Consider the following 19,900-nt stretch of genomic DNA (forward strand, 5'->3'; position numbering starts at 1 on the left):
GCCCTGTTGGAGTCCTTTATGGAGCACGTAGCAAGCCCAGGGCTGGGCCCAGCTCTGGGTCCACGTGGTCCTGGGCAGAGGGCTGGGAATGTGTCACGGACTGGGGCCGAAGGCATGAGATTCCCATAAAGTCAGACGGACAGGGGGAGGGTCTATATGAGTGCATCTGGGCCACGGCTCAGCCCCAGCCGAGGGATCCTCGGGTGGGCAGCAAGCTCAGTATCCCAAGAGCCTAGAGAGCCCCTGGAGACCACCCACAGCAGCCCAGAAGGGCAGGGACCTGCCTGGGGTCTCACAACAAGTTCAGGGCTGGGGCTGGAAAAAGAGGTCATGACGAAGAACAGACTTTGAAATCTGACGAGCCTGGGCTTCATCTTGGCTCTCCCACTGACTAACTGAGTGACCTTGGGCAAGTCACTTGACCACTCCTAACCTGTGTCCTCCTCTCGAAACGAACATTCCACAACTCGAGGAGTGTGGCCAGGACCCTCAGTCAGGGGTGGGTTTGATGATCAGGTCTCCTGACTCCCCTTCCAGTGCTCCTTGATGGGTCCAAAGGAACCTCCACTGGGGCAGCCGAAGGCAAAGAGGCACAATCCCAGGGCTCTCGTCTCCAGATCACCCTGCTAAAAGCCCAGAGGCCTGTCCTGGGAGGCTAGAGACCAAGCTTCTAGTCCAGTCTGGCAATGGCTGCCTGGCCTTAAGCAAGTGTCTACTCCTCTCTGGGCCTCAGTTTCCCCATGCCTGCCAGGAGGGGTAGCTAAGGGATCTCTCAGGGATCTCCCCACTCCAAAGACCCCCTGGCTCCACAGGGGAAGCTAACTGAGAGCAGTTGCCACCAGAGAAAGCATGGGGGCACCGGGGAGGGGGGCCTCTGGGCTTCCCCAGCCACCGGACGCTGCCCTGTGGTTTATGTCAAAGTGTCAGCCCCAATCCTGCTCTCCTCCTGGGCAGGGCCACCTTCAGTGGGCCTCAGGAGAGGTGGCCTGTCCAGCCGCTGTGTTTACAGTGCTCAGACGCCGCCGGGAACCTGATCTGGGCAGACCAGGGTGGGCTGCCCCACTGGGCCCACGCTGTGTCCACACTCATTTCCCGGACACTGAACACCGCCGGCCCGCCTGCCGCGCTGAGTCCAGCGGCCCGGCCAGCCGCCCGCCGAGGGCCCAGCTTCTTGTAGGCAAGCACCCTGGAAAGCTGGGGAATGCAGCATGGCGCATCGGTCAGCATGGCGCAGGGAGCCAGAGCAGGGCTAGCAGGAGCCGGGTGCAGGGGGAGAGAGGAAGGGGGGGTCCTCCCTCAGACAGGTTCATGCTGGGCTCCCGGGACAAGTGTGCATTCCCTCCCCCCCCGTCCAGGTGCAGGGACCCTACTGACGTGTACCAATGGACCAGCTTGTCCACACACTCAGCCATCTGCACCAGCGTTGGCCAACTCTGGCCCCTGGGCCAAATCTAGCCACCACCCGCCAGTGAAGATTGCCTTTTACATTTTTAAGTGGTTGGGGGGAAAAAAATCAAAAGAACATTTTAAGAAACATGCAAATCATATAAAATTTAAATTTGTGTCCAGGGGCGCCTGGGTGGCTCATTCATTAAGCGTCTGCCTTCGGCTCAGGTCGTGATCCCAGGGTCCTGGGATCGAGCCCCGCATCGGGCTCTCTGCTCCGCGGGAAGCCTGCTTCTCCCTCTCCCACTCCCCCTGCTTGGGTTCCCTCTCTCGCTGTGTCTCTCTCTGTCAAATAAATAAATAAAATCTTTAAAAAATAAAAACTGTTGAATCACAGATCTGTACTTCTGAAACAAATAACGCAACATATTTTAAGAAAAAAGAAAAAGAAGAAGATAGCAGGAGAGGAAGAATGAAGGGGAGTAAGTTAGAGGGGGAGACGAACCATGAGAGATGATGGACTCTGAAAAACAAACTGAGGGTTCTAGAGGGGAGGAGCGTAGGGGGATGGGTTAGCCTGGTGATGGGTATTAAAGAGGGCACGTTCTGCGTGGAGCACTGGGTGTTATGAACAAACAATGAATCATGGAACACTACACCAAAACAAATGATGTAATATATGGTGATTAACATAACAATAAAAAATTTAAAAAAAATCTTTAAAAAATAAAAAAATAAAAATAAATAAATTTGTGTCCATAAATAAAGTTTTATTGGAACACAGCCACACTCGTTCGTTTATGGACAGCCGTGGCTGCTTTGGCCCGGCAGTGGCAGAGGTACAGGGTTATGACGGAGACAGCATGGCCCACAATGCTGAGACTACTTACCCTCTGACCCTTTACAGAAAACATTCGCCAACCTCTGATCTGAATCATGCATGAGTGGCCGTATAAACCTCAGGTCTCAATCTGGGGGACTTCTCACCCCAAGTTTCCGGGGTGATTCCATACTTGGGGGACCCTACATGACATTAAGGTGCAGGGTTGGGGGCAGGGCACTTAGCCCCTGAGCACAGCTCCATACCAATCACACCTGAAGGATACCCCCCACCCCCACAACACCTGACCCTGACCTGTCTGGCCACCCTCCTCCACCTGCCCTGGGTCCCAGGTGCACCCCCCAGCCCTGCCTCCAGGGGCTCCCATCACCTCCCAGCAAAGCCGCTTAGGTAGGCCTGGCCACGCCCCCCTCTCCTCCTCCTGACGCTTCTTCAAGACACTCAGCTTAGCCTTCTCCTGCTCACTTGCTCTAAAAACACTCTCAATTCCAAAAGCTCAGAGATTTGGAGGACAAAGCGCAGAAAGGCTTGTGTGTTCTGTGTTCTGCCCTGTCACGTGGCTCCCGGGGGACAGTGAGCCCCGGGCCAGGGGCCTGGGAGCAGGAGGAGAGCCTGGGAGGAAGCAGGCACAGGTGGGCGCTCCAGCCAGGCCACACATGCGGCCCTTCGCCGCGCTGTCCGCCGTCCTAAGTGCACTCACTCTCGGTCAGCCACGCCTTGTGGAACAGCCATTCCTCCACCAGACCCTGTACGAAGACAGAAGTGGGGCCCGCGTGCTGTCCACACTCCAGGGCGGTGGCTGGTGGCAAGGCTTTAAAACTGCCCCTGTGGAAGGAAAACCGTCCTTATCTGTAGGGTTTGCTGCTTTCTGGGATGTAAATACTCCTACCGTGGCCAATTTTCAAGTTGCCCACATGACGCCACTGAAATGGACCTGGGAAGAGATGCACACCATCAAGTGTCACAAGCGGGTCGGAGCCAGATCCAGCCTACCCCTGCTCCCTGGGAACTCAGGCACATAAACATCTGTCACACACAGTGAAGTAGGGGCGAAACGTGAAAAGCAAAAGGGCATGGGAGCACAGAGGAAGAGCACCAAACCTGGCTTGGAGGGTAGATCCTGAAGGGCTTCTCAGAGGTGGCATTTAGATCTGGACCACGAAAGAAAAGTAGGCATTTGCCGGGCTAGGGATAGAAGGAAGGCTCTCCTGACTGGCTCACCCCCACCCCCGCCCTACTCTCTCTGCACTCCTATGTAAGCCCCACAGCCCAAGTCACACTCAGGATTTCCAATTTGGGGATCTGTTTTCTCCACAGGCACCACAGATTCTTAAACTTAGAAAGCCTGTGCCCGGGCCACACAAGGTTGACGGAGGGAGCTGGCTTCAGTCCACACGAGGGTCCTGACCTGGGATAGGCTGTGTTCTCGCTCCAGATTATTCACTCCCTCTTCCCCATAAGAAGCTTTCTACCTCCCCACGCCCATGGGGGGCCTTCACACTGGACTCTGCCATGGGTCTTGCTTGGGTTGACGGAGTTTGAGTGAAGGTGACATTAAGAGCTATTGCGTGGCTCGGTCATTTTTCTTTTTTGCTCTCTGCCCTGAGCACATTGTGTCCCAAAGAGGGACAGCTGCTTCGAGAGGATCCCAGAATAGGGAGGACACACGGAGCAGAGCCACAGTCAGCCCACAGCCACCACAGACAAAATATAATGTGGGGGAAAAGTAAACTTGTTATTGTAAAGCCCCCGTTTGGGGCATGCTATGGTGTGTCTGTTACCACAATATAACCTAGAAAAAGCTGACGAAGGTTCAGCCCATCCCATCTTGAACTGGCTCACAGCCCAACAACCCCGTGAGCCCCCAGAAACACACTGAGTCACTGTGCCTTCCCCAGTTTTAAGCAAAGATTTGTCCAGCCCAGGCTGATGAGGTGAGCCTAGCATCCCTGAAATGTCCAGAATGCTCTACAGTTCTAGGGTAACCCTGTGGTCTTAGGGAAAGCAAAAGGAACCCCTTGTTAGCAGCGTCCCCAGCTCAGCTCTCCCATCATACAGCGGCTATTTGGAAGTGTCTCTCTTGGCACCAAAAAAAAAAATGCTCTCAATCTCAACCTGAAGTCACTCCAGACATGGAAATTCTCTCTTTGAGGAACAGGCCAAATTTAAGGATCTTTCTGTATAAAAGAAGAGGCAAGGTGAGGGGGACAGGGAGCAGCCTCTGTGTCAAGCAACACCAGGGACAGAAAGCGTCAGTCCCGCTCTTGCCCTCGGCGAGCTCCCAGGCTGGTGCGCCGACGGACGCCGTCAGGGTGGTGGTGCTTGGCTATGGGCAAAGGGCCGTGGATCACGGAGGAGCGGCGACAAGCTACCTGGACAGCCAGAAATCCCTCCGGCACAAGTTATGGGAGAAAGGGAGGGATGGCAGATGATGGATGGTTGGGATGGATGGATGGACAAAATAAAATAAAATCTACCCAGAAGCGTCAAAGAACCTTTCACCAAGGACATAGGAAATAGACCTGAAAACAATGAGAATTTCACCAGGCAAAGAATATGGACAGAAGAGATGGTGTCCTAGACAGAGAGAACAGGAGGGCCGTGGCTCACCACATCTTGGAAAAAAGGGAGGCAAGAAATGCAAAGAGCCACAGTGGCACCCTGCAGAGAAGTGACAGCAGAGCCCCACAGACTGAGTTTTGATACCAACAGTACCACTCTCTGACTGTGACCTTGGGCAAGTCACTGAAGCTCTCCAAGCCTGGGCTACTACTATCAAACCCAAGCCCAGCATGGGGATCACCTTGCCTCACAAGGTTATGGCGGCACCTCAATGAGAGACTGCGGGAACAGCTCCTGGCACACTGTAATCGTGCGGTTCATGATCGTTTCCTCTTATCTCCCTTCCGCCAGGACCAGTTCTTCCAGGGTCTGGGCCCGCCCCGTGCTGACAGGGCTCTGCCTCCTGGCTAAGCCACCACCTCGCCCCCGTTCTGGGACTTTCCTTCACAAACCTCTTACCTCAAGGGATTTCTCTGCCCTCCTGCCCTTCAACCACTCACTCCAGCCTCAGTGCTCAACTGTGCCCCATGCACCAGCCAGCCTCTCGTGCAAACAGCCTCTCCTCTGGAGCAAACACCCAGACATGGGACCAACCACAGAGACTGGTGAGGCAGGCAGCTCCGGGTGGGGTGAGGCTGCCGGCTTTCGTGCCCTTAGGGAGAGTGGCATCCAGGCGGAGAGGCCAGCTGGCCAGGCTGAGCCTGGACTCCCACCCTTGCGGCCTCACCTGTCCTAGACTACAAGGTGCCTGATGCTATTTCCAGTCCCGAGGCCAGGAGCACACGGGCCAGAGCCCAGGAAGGAAAATGATTTGGGATTTGGGACTGCATTCAAAGCTTTCACAGTTTAGCCTGATGTTCAGTAGAAAGTCAATAAATATTTTTGAGCAAAAGAATGCTTGCCCCTGCCCACCACCCCTGCCACTCACACACACGGTTGTGCCCACAGCACCCCCTGCAGCTCACCAGTGACTCACTCCACCTCCCACAACTGGGTCTTTGCTTATGCTCTTCCCTTTACCTGGAGCATTAACCCCCCCCCCCCCCCGCCAACACTCCCCAGCCCCGGCCCTCTTGCCCAGCTCTGCCTCATCCTTCAGGATTGGGCTCAGACATCACTTTTTCCAGGAAAACTTACCAGGAAGGTTCCCCTGCATTCCCATGGGACCTCCACTACCCCAGTCACAGCTCATGCGGCCTTTGGGTGGCCTCCGTGCATTTCTCCCCCTCACTGGACTGTGAGCTCCTCCAAGGGCAGGGGTGGGTCCCCAGCACTCAGCAAGGGGACCCAGCCAGAGGAGGGACTCAAGGTGTATTCGGTAAGTGAATACACATGTTTTCAGATTAGATCATCCCCAGGAGCTGAGTACTGAGTACTCCAGGAGGACACAGGAAGTCAGTCCGAATTGCAGTAACCCTCCAGGCCACCAGGGGGGTCAGAACAGAAGGTAAGCAGGAATCCTGCAGAATGCTCCCTCTCCCCCTGGTGGTCCAAGCACATTACTGCAGCTTACCCTGGGCCTGGCTCCCTCCACGGAGCAGTGGAGTCTGGGGAGAATCTGGGCTGAATTCTGGGACCACAGAATCCTAGAATATTGGAGCCAGAAGGGATTTTACATCTCAGAGAGCTTGAGCACCATGCCTGCCCTCATTTACAGATGGAAAAATTGAGGTCCAGAGAGAGGTACACTACCAAAGGGAAAGATCTGGAACCAGAACCCAGAAGTCCTGAGGAATATAGAAAATATTCTGAGGACAGGAGCGTCCAAAGTGATGGGCTACCAGCCTGCATTACTGCCTGATTGATCCCTAGATTCTCTTTTATCTCTTCATCCAAACTCCACGCGGTCAGAGGTAGGCATGTGGTTCTTAATTACCAGACACTTGTTAAATAATCCATTCTAAGTCTTCCCCTTTAACCTCATCATGTGCTCTGGAAGGTGGGTTCCTGATCTCGCTCTGGCCATGACTGGTGGTGGACTTCAGACAAGCTACCTCTCTCTCCCTATGCTAGCAGTTTTCTCAGTTGCGAACGAAAAGGTGGGCTAGATCCGCAGCGGCAGATAGGCTTCCTTCGGGTGCTGACGTGGATGGGCCGGTCGTGACTGCTTGAGAACTCGAAGGGCAGGAGCTCTGTGGCTTGTCAGTGATGCTCGTCATGGGCTGGGAAGCAGCCGAGCAGATGCCAGAGGTCCGTGAACCCCGACCCAGGCTCCGAAGCCCCTGACACCTTTCCAGTTCTAGCCACCTCGGTTTCTTGCTTTTCTCTGCTGTGACCACCAGTAGCAGTCTCAACCTCTGTCCAGGGTACAGAGTATTCAGAGATCATCAGACAAGATTCCTGCCTGTGAGAAGCTCACGGTTTGGTAAAAGATACTCACCCAAATTCACACACAAACAAGTGGAGAAGTCGGAGCAGCGTTCTTAGGGAGAAAGGGGCTCTAGAAGTCAGGGGTCTGATGCCTCCGTGGCTGCAGGAACCCTTCCGACAGGCAGGTCATCATCGTCTGCTCTCTACCACGCACTGGCATCCCAACCCGAACGTCCGTTCTTCCTGTGGGCACAAGCATCCCCCAGCGCTGCGGCAGTGAACCCTGCAGACCTACAGCCTCGGTCCGTGTGGCCCTGCCACTTCCGACAGATCAACCGCGGGCAGGTTCCTCAAGCCCTTGGCTCTCCATTTCCCTCTGTCCCCTGCCCTGCTGGGATTGCTGTGGGGAGTAGATATGCAAGTACGGGTAAATCACCTGGCACGTAGAAGCCCCCAGGAAAGGTGAGCTGGCAGCAGGGCTCCGAATCAAAGCCCGCCTCCTTAGCATTCCCCTGGCTTTGCACTCTGGGGGCACACCGGCATGTCTGTTTCCCCCGCCCAAGGACAGCTCTGTGGGGGAAGGAGGACATCAACAGGACCCCATCAGGTCTTCCCTTCTTGGGACCTGACATGGGCACCTCCACCTGCTGTTCCTATGCACACTTACTACCACGGCGTCTGACTCCAAAGCCAGCGCTGTGGAACGGCCCCTCCGGGGAGGGTCCAGGTCCCCTGAAGGCAAAGGATGGGACCAGGGCCCCGAGCATGTTCCCTGTTTCCCGACCCTGGCTGCCACCCACACTCTGGAGGCCTGGCCTGGGACCTGTCCTTTCCCGCCCAGGAGGGCCCACCTCTACGCAGCCACTCCGCCCCTGCCCCCCTTCTGGTCTGAATGTTTGCTCTTCCACCTCTCCCGGAATCATTAAACATTCTGCAGTGGAAACACAGCCGGTCACGTGGCGAGCACAGCCCGCCAACCTTGGCACTTCTCCTCTGATCCCGTTTGTTTTTCTAATATAAAACTAATATGACATAATGTATAATCTAATTTGGAAATTACCATTTGCTTGGCTGGCCCACACTGCCAGCCAATACCAACAGCAAGAGAAATTATTTAAGAATGTTTCTTTTCCTTCGGAACACTGCTGATAATTTATTTTTCCGTCAGAAGATTACTTTTCTCTTTACGACATTTCCTGCCCCGGTGATTTGCATTAGCGTTCAATAAAATGGTCTGTGCCTAATGTGGGGAGTGAGTCAATATGACTTTCCTTGAATGAAGGGAGGGTGTCAATTGTGGTCAATAGTGGGCTCAGACCTGCTGCCCAGGAACCGGAGGCAGGCGCCAAAGGGGCTTTTAATGGGGAAGATTGGACAGATCTCAGGAAGTCGCCTGCCCCCTGTCCTATCAGCCAAACGTCAAGGCCGCCTGTAGGTCCAGGTCCCCCCGGGGCCCACTAGCCTCTGGGGGAGTGAGTGATACTCATTTGGCATTCCTGGGCAAGAGGGGTTAGCACCAGGGTAGACTTGAAGGTGAGGGTATGCTTTCCTGAAATTCAGGCTCCTGACCTATCTACACCCGAGTCTCCACCAGAGTGAAGGACCTCTTTTCTTACGGCCACCACGAACACAGACGTGTCTAGGGCTTCTGATGGCACCACCACCTTCAAGGGTGTGGCACCGTCACACCCTCGGCGTCCTGCAGTGCAAGCCGACTCCTTCCTTCACCCCTTCTTCCAACAAGTATGTTGAAGGGACAGTTGGCTCCTAAAGTCTGAGCTGGTTTCGAATCCTGACCCTGCCACTCAACAGCTCTGGGACCTCCGTCAACTTTCTTTACTTCTGCGAGGCCCCATAACCTCATCAGTTACATGGGGGTCATAACAGCGCTGACCTCATTGAGTTTTATAAAGATAGCATGTGCTGAAGTCTGCAAAGGACTTCTTAGCTCAGTGCCTGGCATGCAGGAGAAGCTCAGCGGTGTCACTGGTATTAGTAAGCCAGGTACGAGAGATGACCAGAGCTCCCGGAATTGCTGGGAAGGTTCTGGTCCCGGTGAAGGGCTCCAGTCTTAGAAACCAGGCTCATGCCATGGGGCAAGTGCCTCCTGGCTCTGAGAATTAACGACCCCAACACACTGGGCCGTGGCTCACCACGAGGTCATTGCACACACTGGGCAGCCTCCCTGCTTGCTGGTCTGGTTCCTGGAGAAAAGTCTCCCCACCCCTAACCCTTTGCAACAGGGAACACGGGTGAGGGCTTTTCGCACCCTACTGCAGTCTGGGGGAAGGGACAGAAACAGTCTTCTCCAATCTTCTCCCCTCCACCCATTTCTCTCCAAGAAACCCAACCTCCACGTCAGAAAGTTTATTTACCCAATCGAGGCACAGGTCTAATTTCTCTCTGGATGTTCAGAGACTGAACGGATGGGTGTGTGGGTGACGTCCAGACAAGTGAGCCATCTGCTTGGCAGCGTCCACCCTCTCTTCTGGTATCGCTGGCCTGCGAACGGTGGACACAGCTGAGGTGCTCTCTAAGTACTCGGCCTTGTCATTATTCAACCAAGTTAAGTGGTTGTTTTGGTTTCACAGTATCAAGACAACTAGCTCTTCATAGAACTGACTGAATGTTTAGACACAGCCTCTCCCACTTGAGAGGTTGTTTGACAGAACGGAGTGGGTGTTTTGTTACTGCTTGGTGACCAGTGTGACCTGTTGCTTTCGCTTCACTTGGGTTGACTGCTTGTTTGGCCGTGGTGATGGCTGGTTTCACCAAGGTGACCAGTTGCTGTGTCACGGTTAGCTCCCTCTGACTGACTGTTTAAATTGGATGGGTGTTTTGGCATCCATTAACTGAGCTGACTGGGTTTGATTGAACTGACTGGATGTTTGAATGAATTAATCCAAATATTTTGACGTTGTTTGAGGCGGTCGATTGGCTGTTTACAGCAGACCGGGTGTGCTGCTATCATCTGACCCAGCTGACTTATTATTCTGGCATGGTCTAACCCAATGGCTAGATATGGAGCTGGTTCGGTATTTTGGGTTCGTTTAGCTCTAAAGACAGATTGTTTGAGCATTGTTTGATCAAGCTGATTGCTTGTTTGACTGAGTTGAACAGTTGCTCTGGTATGATTTGACTAAGTTGACTCGTTATTCAAACTGAATCAGTTTTATTATCATGTGACCCAGTTGCTTTGAAGGTACCCATTTCTGGGGCCACACCGATGGGTTATTTCGGACCAGCTGACTGATATTTAACCAAGTCGACCAGGGGTTTGGGCTCTGCTTGCCCGTTTCAGCTGTTGTGTGGCCCACTTGACTTAGTACCCGACTGAATTAGTCAGGCATTTAGACAGGGCTTCCAAAGCTGACCGGGTTTCCACTGAGTTGCCCCGCTGTTTGGTCTCTGAAGGACAGGAGCAGCGGTAGCCAACACAGGCCTGCATTTGCCAAGAAGTGACCCTGGGCAACTCCCTCGCGTGGGAGTGGGAAGGAGAGGGGCGTGGGGACTCCAAGTCTCGAGCTCACGTTGAGGCAGGTGACAGCAGAAGGACTGATGGCGATAGGCTGCTGCGTGCAAGAGAACTCAGGAACCGTGCTCTCCCCAGCCGGGAGACGGATGCATTTGGCAGAGCACTTCAAGAATGCAACCTCTGGGTTAAGTGGTTGAAATTAGGCCCAACGGGGCTGTTTTACTGAGAATTTACAGTTGCTCATAGAACTCAGCCCCGACCAAGTAAGAGTCCCTCCTGCCAAGATGGAGATTTGCTCCCAAGCCAAGGGGATTCACCGGCGAAAGCACACATCCCCCCACCTTTGATTAGACCTAATCGCTGCTCCTCCGAGGGGTGACCATGTGGATGCTAATGTTTGTTCTCCCTGGGGGGGGGGGGGGCAGGGGATGTGCCTCTCCCTGCAATCCCCGGGTAGCAGGGGGAGGACTTTTCTCCCCGTTGAGCCTGATGAGCTTCCTCCACCGTGTGTGATGTGAGCGGTGCCACCAAAACATTGATCCTACTGGCAGGTCATGGGAGTGGGAAGGCCTACATCTCGCACTTGGCACATCAGATATGAGGGCCAGAGGGGGCTCTGGAGGGGAGCTGGACTGGCCTCCTCATTTTCCACATGAGGAAACTGAGTCCTAGAGAGAGAAAGTGACTTTCTGATCCAGATTCTAGGGTACTCCAACTAATTAATCCTTTCAATGTAGACAGGTTAAAATTGGAAAGCCCTGATTAGGGTGCCGGGGGTGGGGGGAACAGTTCTGGTACAACAGCAAGGAGGATGGGGAAAGGAAAGGCTGTAGCCAGGACAAGGCTGGAGATGGAGCCCAGCTGTCTAAATCACGTGTGATTTACTGCAGGTCCCTTCAGGAGAGAATGAATAAGCCATTGCTGAAAAAAAAGCTAGGGTCACAAGCTCTGGTCACTGAGGCTTAGGGATTCACAGTACCTGGGCCTCCCACCTCTGGTTGTATCAATAAGAGTATCATCATCAGAACAAGGGAGGTGGTGATCTCACCAGACTCCAAATGGAGTTCAAGACAAAGATTAATGGGAGAATGATAATGTGGGTCACAACCAAAAAAGAAAGGTTCGCCAAGCCATGTCCTGGGAAAAACTGGTAAAGGAGGAAGAGCTGTCCTCCCTAGAGAAGAGAAGGCCTGAAAGATGGATCACTGTTTAGAAAACACAGAAAACTTTCGGAGGTTAGGAGAGCAAATAAGCTTAATGAGTACCGGAGAACAAAGATAAGAACAGTATGGCACCCAGTATGTACTTGAAAAATATTATTGAATAAAATCACAAGGAGGCCGAATACAAGGAAGAACTTTCTCACAGAGCGAGCTGAGTAGGGGGAGAACTCCCGATCCACTGGAGGCCTGCAGGCAGAATTCCTGCGTTGGGTAAATAGGGAGTCAGATGAGTCGGAAACAACAGACTTGTTACCTCCTTGCTCGAGAAACCATACCTACATTGATGCAACCTCAGTTGTGCTTCCTTGCTCTGGCATGGTCAGCTTGCACTGCACTTGGGTACCACTATGACCTCCAGATTCTTTTCACACAAAGAACTATGAAATATACCTCACCACCATAAACTCAGGCAATCACTTTTCAAACCCATGTTTCAAACACTGAACCTTTCTAACTTTGGTTCTGCTAACCAGCATCTTCACTGTTCCTTCAGCTCCACGAAATTAACAACTGAGAGTAGCTTCCAGCCCTGGCTGAGGACAGAGCCTTGCTGTCCATTTGGTGCAAAGTAGCCTGAGTCCCAACGCTGGCTCTCAGAAAGCACTGGAGGCAGGCAGGAAGGGAAGTCAGAAAGACAGCGAGGGCACCAAGCCTCCCACTAGGGACCCCAAGAAAATACTGGTGGGGCATGTAATCAGCCTCCATGGTCCTCAGAAGCCCTAGCCAGACAAAGACATATTGTGCCTCTGCACTGTGGGTCCAAGGGCCACAGGCCACGCATCCAGGCAGCCTGGGAAGGCCGCACTGGAACTCACAGAATACCAGTGGGGACTACTCACTGCTCCCTCCTTCAGGAAGATGCCTTTCCAAACAGCCAGGCCTCATCACACACACACATACACACACACACACACACACACACACACACATCACCACCACCATCACCCCCAAGGCCACCCAGGGGCTGAGAAGAGAGCATCAGAGGAGGGGAGGTCAGGCTTGCCGTGGACCCAGTTAGGAGGTACTGAGGGTGAAGAAGTGATCACCATGCAAGAAATGAAGGCTGAGCTCTCAGGCTCACTCCCTGCGTCACCCTGGCTGGGTGGGCCCCCTCTTCACTGCTCCTAAGAAAGCACTGGTAAGAGATCTTGAACGCACACTCCTTTGGTTCAGAAGCAGACAGATGGAGCCCAGAAAGTGAGTGGCAGATCTGGGACGAGAACTCAGTGCCTACCCCCTGTCCACTCTTGCTACCACACTGTGCTGCCCCTTCAAGCTTGCACACAGTAGGTCCTCACCTCTAAAGCTCTAGAAGCCTGCAGACCAGAAAGAGTTTATTAGGTTCCCCAGGCTGCCATAAGAGAATACCACTAACTGAGTGGCTTACACAGCAGAAATGTATTGTCTCGTGGTTCTGGAGTCTCGAAGCCCAAAATCAAGGTGCCGGCATGGTTGGCTCCTTCTGATGGCTGTGAGGGAGAACCTGTTCCAGGCCCCTCTCTTGGCTTCTGGTGGTTTACCGGCAACCTTGGCATTCCTTGCCTTGTGGAAACATCACCCCATCTCTGCCTTCATCTTCATTCACATGGTGTGAGTCTTCGTCCCCAAATTCCCCTTGTTATAAGGACCCCGGTCAGATTGGATTAGGGCCCGCCCTAACGACTGCATTTTAACTTAGTTACCTCCGTAAAGACCCTACCTCCGAATAAGGCCACACTCTGAGGTTCTAGAGGTTAGGACTTCAATATATGAATTTTAGGAGGACGCAATTCAACCCGCAGCAGAAGGGTTCTGCAGTTCCCATCAGGACGCGCACGCGCACACACACACAAGCACACACTGACATCTGGATCAGAGAAGTGATGCTCAACTCCACGCGGCTGCCTTGCACCCTCACCAAGCTCCCGGCCTCGGGCAAGCACCGAGGGACAGCAGTGAGACATGGATCCTGTCCAGAGCAGAGAGAGGCAGATGTTGATTCTGTGTGCGACCACAGACAAGGCACCTCCTCTCTCTGGCCTTGGGGTCCAGCTGAGAAAGGGAATGGCCATTTCTCCACCCCAGGTGAGGGCTACAGGAGCTCAGGGATGGGAAAAGATCATTCCTGCCAAGAAGGGCATGAAGAAGACATTGGTGCCGTGCTGGCCTGGGAGACGGTGTCCTTGGCCTCCCACCACCTTCCCAACTTGCTGGGGCGTGTGTCCTCCCTCCCCTAGTCTCTGACGGGGGCTCCCCCCGTAGGGTGCTCCCTCACTGAGGAGAGGTCTGATAGCACAAGCTCTGCTGAACTCCCATGGCACCATAGGTGGACCCCACTTTATTCACCATCCCCCACGGGACCACCAGCCCCTTGAGTGTGGCAACGGGGCCTGGCTCACTCAGCACAACGACTTCTCGGAGAAGCTGGTCAGTGATGATTTTTTTGGCTGTGTGAGCAATTCTTATGAATCTGCACTCAGGAGTAGGTGGCTGATAGGTGTGCCCTTCCCAGGAGAACTTTCCAACAGAAAAGGCTCTGGTGGGAAAAGGAGCTGCTTTGAGGCAGAGAAGCCAGGGTCCAAAATCAGAACCTGTGGGGCAGAAGGCCCATCCTTGCTGACCTCCATCAAGAGGCTAGGGTCTGTGGCAGCACTGCACTCTGCCCACGTCCCAGATCTTCCAGCCCCCGCCCCCCCCCACACACCCTAAGGACGCTGTCTCACCTCCTGGGTTCCTGTTCATAACTTCTCGGCCTTTTGGCTAAGATCAAGTGCAAAAGGCCACCGTTGTGCCAAGGAGACAGAAACAGCTGTGTTGTCCACTGAATGTTCAAACAAGCCCACACACCCGTTCTTGTAGTTGTTCACTGACTCCTTGTTTCCCTCACACATCCACCCAGTCATTCATTTGTTACAGATTTGCCAAAACCCACGCCTCCTTTAAATTAATTCATATTATATACTTGCTAATCACGTCCATTCATTTATGCTACTCACTAATTCGAACATTAAATCCATCTTATTTATAAATTCAATGGTCATCTGTAGTAAGTGTCTACTTGGTGCAAGGCACTGTCCTAGGCTCAGGAGACACAGAAGCAAGCAAGGGAGACAAAGCCCCTGCTCTCTCAGAGCTTCCATGCCAGAGGGGAAAGCCAGACAAACGTTTCAAACCTGGATAAGTACAATGAAGGAAATCATTCAGGGTCAAGGGAGTGAGACTCACCAGTGAGGGGCTCCCCTTGGCTAAAGCTGACTCCTCTCTGGGAAAGCTTCTCTGAGGAGGTGCCAGTCAGGCAAAGAGCTTAAAGTTGAAAAGTTATTGCTGATGTAAAGACCAGAGGGAAGAGTATATAGCAGGCAGTGGGAAGAGCAAGGACAGAGACCTGGAGATGGGCGGTGTGTCAGCCTCACCACAGGAAATAGGTAGCGCACACAAAACAGGAGATGTCAAGTAGGGTTTCTTTACAGAGCAGGTAATGGAAAAGGAGAGGATGCAGGGAAACCTAAGGAACAGAGCAATAGCCAGGGACCGGGGACGGCAAAGCTGTCACCATTCTGCAGGGGGTGATGGTGGCTGGAACTTAGAGTCAGCCTCCTTGAGAGAAGTGATAGCCTTTGGTCAAGAGACACAGCCAGCCCAGGACACCTGTAGGGGGAGAGCAGGGGGAGCAAACGCCCTGACCCGCTCTACTCCCTCCTTATGATCTCCTGGGGTGCCTCCCATTGGACAAACCCAACTAGAGGCCCGACTACTAGGGAACCCGCTGATGGAACACACACAGGTCAGCCTCGGGGCCCAGACAGGCCTGTGTCCAGTCTTCCCAGGGGTCAGGGCGGGCCCTTGTGGCTGCAGGGCCGGCAGGGAGGGCCCAGTGGTGTGGCATTGGGTGAGGGGAGGGTTGGGATTCTACTCTGCCTGCAGAGGGAAGCTGCTAGAAGGATTTCAGCAGCACAGTGATATGGGCTGCCTGCTCTTGAAAGGCTCACCTGGTCATGGGGAGGGAAGCTATTTATCCCTGCCGGAGACACGTCCGTGCGCTCACCACCTGTTCACCCACGGTTCGCACGCTGGTTCTTCCTTCCTCCCGCTCGCTCTCTCCGCCTTCTTCCCTTTCAGCAACCTGTCCCTGCTCAGTGCTCTGTGAGAGGCCCGTGGCCGGCCCCACGCCACACACCAAGGCCGACAGAGGGACAGAGACAGTCCTGGGCTACAGAAGCTGCCACCTGAAAGCGGCAGCCAGGTTCTTGGTCACCTCTAACACGGGTGGAGCCTGGGAAGAGCCTGAAGGGAGCCCCGGTCTGGGGAGGTCCTGGGGGCAGGGAGAGGGGGCTGGGCAGCTTCCCGCTGAGAGCTCATAGGCCCTGGTCCCTGCCACCCACTAGTGAGTGGGTCACTATGTGACCTTGGGCAAGCAGGACAGCCTCTCCAAGCCTGTGAAACCGGGGTGCTAAGTCTGCCTGCCCAGCCCTCAGTCCTGCCGAAGGTAAAGCAGAAGTCTCTGGAGGCCACGGCAGGGGCTGACGAGCTGTTCAGCAAACGCACTTCCGCATCATCCTGAGACCCACCTGAGCTATGTCTCCCAGCCTCCCTTAAAGTCCGATGTGGCCACAGGACTAGGTTCCCGTAGATGGGGTGCAAGGGGGTGGTATGTGCCACCCGTGGGCCTGGGCCAGAAACCTGCCTCATGCTCCGTCAGGTCTCTACCCCCACGGGCCAATGGAGCGCAGAGGACCCCAGCACACTAGGGATGGCTGAGCCACCAAATGGAAGGCTCCTGGGTCCCCGAGTCACCGCGTGAGCCAGGAGGATGTGAGCAAGACACCAGCTGACCCACCAAGCCACGGAAATCTGGGAGTGTGGTCAGTCATGGCCGTCCGAGTCGCCGTCAGTGACACGGGAGCCACAAGGGTTGTCTCGATGCGAGGGGTGCTGAGAGCACTGGGAGTGGGGGAGACGTCAGAGGGTAAGCCGGGGCCCAGTCGTGTGGGCACGGGGAGGACTCTGAGTTACACGGTGAGCCTCCAGGCCCGCCTGCGGAAGGCAGGTCCCAGGTGGCGAGCAAGAGTGCCCCTTGGCAGTGAGGGGGCAGGGAGAGGCCCGAGCCGGGGACAGAGCCCCAGGCAACCAGGCAGGAGCGGCCTCTACCCAGAGGGTGAGGGTGAGGAGGACAAGGAGGGTGATCCCCATTATTTAGGGCAAAGCTAGAAGCAGTCCCTGTGCTTCCCCCCCGCCCCCACCCCAGCCCACTGAAGAGGGGGACTCAGAGAGTCAGGCAACCACAGACCATCTGGGTAAAGCAACCCTCAGGGGTACCTGGTCCTCAGGGTACCGATGGGGAAACTGAGACCCAAGACCACAGACACGCCCGAGCTTGCGGAAAAGTGCAGCCATCACGGGCGAGCTGGGAATCCGAGGACCTGGCGCCAAGAGCCCCTCTTCCTAGTCGGCCCATGACCTTGAGAACAAGATGAGCCACCTTGAGTGGAGGTTGTGAGATTCCATGAGTTAAGGCAGGACATGCCCAACACGTGGCACGCAGCGGGCCCTCAGGAGAAGATGCTCAATACGGCACCTCTGCCCTTCCGAGGGGGTGCCCCGGCACCTGCCCTGCCCAGCTGCTTGGCGGGGACCATGTGCAGGCCGACCGAAGCCCGGGCCAAGGCCCGTCCCCCCCTCCAAGCGCCCTACCGGCTCCCCGGCTTCAACCCGAGCGCCTCCGGGGTCCTCAGGACGGCTTCACTGACGGGGCAAGGACAGGAGACAGCGGGGAGGAGAAAGGAAGGGGCAACAAAGGAAGCAGGGCAAGAAAGAGGAAGAGGCGGGAGAAAGTCCAGCTTGGGTTGCGGCCAGGCAGCTGCGGAGGACACCGTTCGCCCCGTGTTAGGAAATCACAAGGGAGGGGCGCCAGGGTGGCTCGGTCGTTGGGCGTCTGCCTTGGGCTGGGGTCGTGATCCCAGGGTCCTGGGATGGAGCCCCGCATCGGGCTACCGGCTCGGCGGGGAGCCTGTTTCTCTCTCCCGCTCCCCCTGCTTGTGTTCCCTCTCTGTCTCTCTCCGTCAAATAAATAAATAAATAAAATCTTTGAGGAAAAAAATAAAAAGAACTCACAGGGGACATTTTTCTCAGGCCTCAACACCACAGGGATTTGCACTTCTTCTAAGCAAAGGGCCTGTGTTTATCTCGTGGACACTGTAAATGGCCTACTTGCTTGTGTCCGCTCTGCTGGGAAGCCAGGAATGAAATGCAGGCAAGACCTTAGGGCAGGAGTCCCTCCTGAATCCATCCTGCCCTCCTCCAAATCCATCCTGCCCTCCTCCACTTGGCTCTCTTTGCCTTGATGGCTTATTGCTAACTTTATTTTCTCCTCCGTTAGTGTATGTTTTCGTGTAGGATGCTTTCTGTCCTTCCTGGGAGGAGGAAGGGGCTCCATCCCTGCCCTGCTCGGACCCACTCGACTCCTCCCTCAACTGAACCTCCTGCCGCCATGAACACAGCCGCCGAGCTGACCAGCATTCTCGAAGGCATGTCCGGCTATCAGCTTACCCTGGACTGAGGGGCCCAGATCATCATTTGGGCTCACAGAAGACCACACTGCAGGAGACCTTCAAGGAAACAGGGGAGACAGGAAGTGCGGGTGGGAAACCCTCAGCCAGGAAACCGGAAGCTTCCCTTTTGCCCATCCACCTCCACAACCTCCCAAGTCAGCCCCATACCCGTACCTGATGCCCAGAACTGCCCACCACCTCCACCTCCCATGACTGCCCAGGGCCTAGGACATGGGATTTGGCTGGGCTCCCTGCCCCCCATTTTTGGGTGCTATCTTAGTTTGCACTGTTACAACAACTTACTAGAGTAGGTCACTTAAACAACAGAAATTCTTTCTCACGGCTCTAGAGGCTGGGAAGTCCAGGATGAGCGCGCCAGCACGGTCAGGTTCGGTGAGAGCGAGGCCTCTTCCTGGCTCGCAGACAGCACCTGTGTCCTCACGTGGGGAGGGTGGGGCAGGAGAGGGGTAGCTAGCTCTCCCCGGTCTCTTCCTAGAAGAGCATCAATCCCCTCAGGGAGGGCTCCACCCTCATGACCTCATCACCTCCCAAAGGCCCACCTCCTAATACCATCCCAGTCTGGATTAGGGTTTCAACATATGAATTTAAGGGGGACACAAACATGCAGACCCTAATAAGTGGGGAGGCGACAGATCGTAGGAAGTGTTCCACCTGACCCTTCCCAGAAAGCCTGCAAAGGCCCTCTTCATCCCTTGAACTCCACTGGTGCCAAAGGGCAAACCTGGACGGGTCCCTTCCCCACTCGAGCTGAAACTCCTACCTTTAAATGCAGGCCAGGTGGTGGAAAACGTCTAAAGGTCACACCGGACACCAGCTCTGCTCTTCCCGTCCGGCATCCGGTAACCATGCCCTGAGCTGCAATCCTGTGCCTGGCCTTGGTGACAGAGCTATGGCGACACCACAGGCTGGTGGGTGATAAGTACAGTAACAGACATGAGGGTGAGGTGCTGTCAGAGCAAAGCAGGTACTGACAGGCTGCTTAGGAGATCAGAGAAGGCTTCCCAAAGGAGGGAAATCTGGGCAGGGCCTTGAGGGCTGAGTAGAAGTTTGCCAACATCACAGAAAAAAATAAGACTTTTTCTATAGCAGTTTATTTGTTCACTTCCAGTGTCTGATCTGGTCATCCAGACTCATGACTCAGCAAGCAGGGATTTAGAATATACAAATGTTTAGCTCTGGAAGTCTCTTCAGAGATTCTCATTTTCTGATGGAGATGATGGGGGCCCAAAGCAGGGAAGGGACTTTCCCAAGGTCATACAGCTGGGGATTAATGAGCAGATCCTGAAATCTGAGTCTGGATTTCCAGTCTAACGTTGTTCCCACCACCAAGAGCTCGCTCACCGCCTGTTCCTTTTCTAGCCACCATCTGGGCCTGACCAACTGCCCTGTCCCTCCCGGCCAGACTCAGGACAAGTTTTATAGGGAGGTAACTGATGGAGGTAGGGGGTGGGGAGGAGAGGGGAGAGTTTAACCCCACAATGTTTTCATACTTGAGATCTGAAAACACGATTTCCCCAGCAAAGAAGCTTAGCATTAAGCGGAAAATCGGCTTCGA

The 19,900-nt window shown here is 54.6% G+C and overlaps 1 long non-coding RNA gene across 10 annotated transcripts; it reads right to left on the reverse strand.

The window, feature by feature from the left end:
- Positions 1-2,135: 2,135 nt before the first annotated feature.
- On the reverse strand, positions 2,136-17,832 carry LOC112823819 (uncharacterized). Of its 10 annotated transcripts, none has more exons than XR_012379499.1 (5): positions 17,468-17,832; positions 13,185-16,002; positions 9,475-9,601; positions 7,170-7,499; positions 2,136-3,052 (listed from the first exon to the last, which is right to left on the reverse strand). It is a non-coding gene; the product is annotated as an uncharacterized lncRNA (long non-coding RNA). The 10 variants fall into 10 exon arrangements; XR_012379493.1 differs by lacking the exon at positions 17,468-17,832 and adding an exon at positions 17,093-17,405 and having other exon boundaries at positions 13,185-16,717; XR_012379498.1 differs by lacking the exon at positions 17,468-17,832 and having other exon boundaries at positions 13,185-15,424; positions 15,766-17,405.
- Between the last annotated feature and the right edge of the window lie 2,068 nt (positions 17,833-19,900).

Source organism: Callorhinus ursinus, unplaced genomic scaffold, assembly GCF_003265705.2.
Source record: "Callorhinus ursinus isolate GAN/ISIS: 27379988/994484 unplaced genomic scaffold, GSC_fseal_2.0 scaffold9, whole genome shotgun sequence".
In the NCBI taxonomy this organism is placed as follows: domain Eukaryota; kingdom Metazoa; phylum Chordata; class Mammalia; order Carnivora; family Otariidae; genus Callorhinus; species Callorhinus ursinus.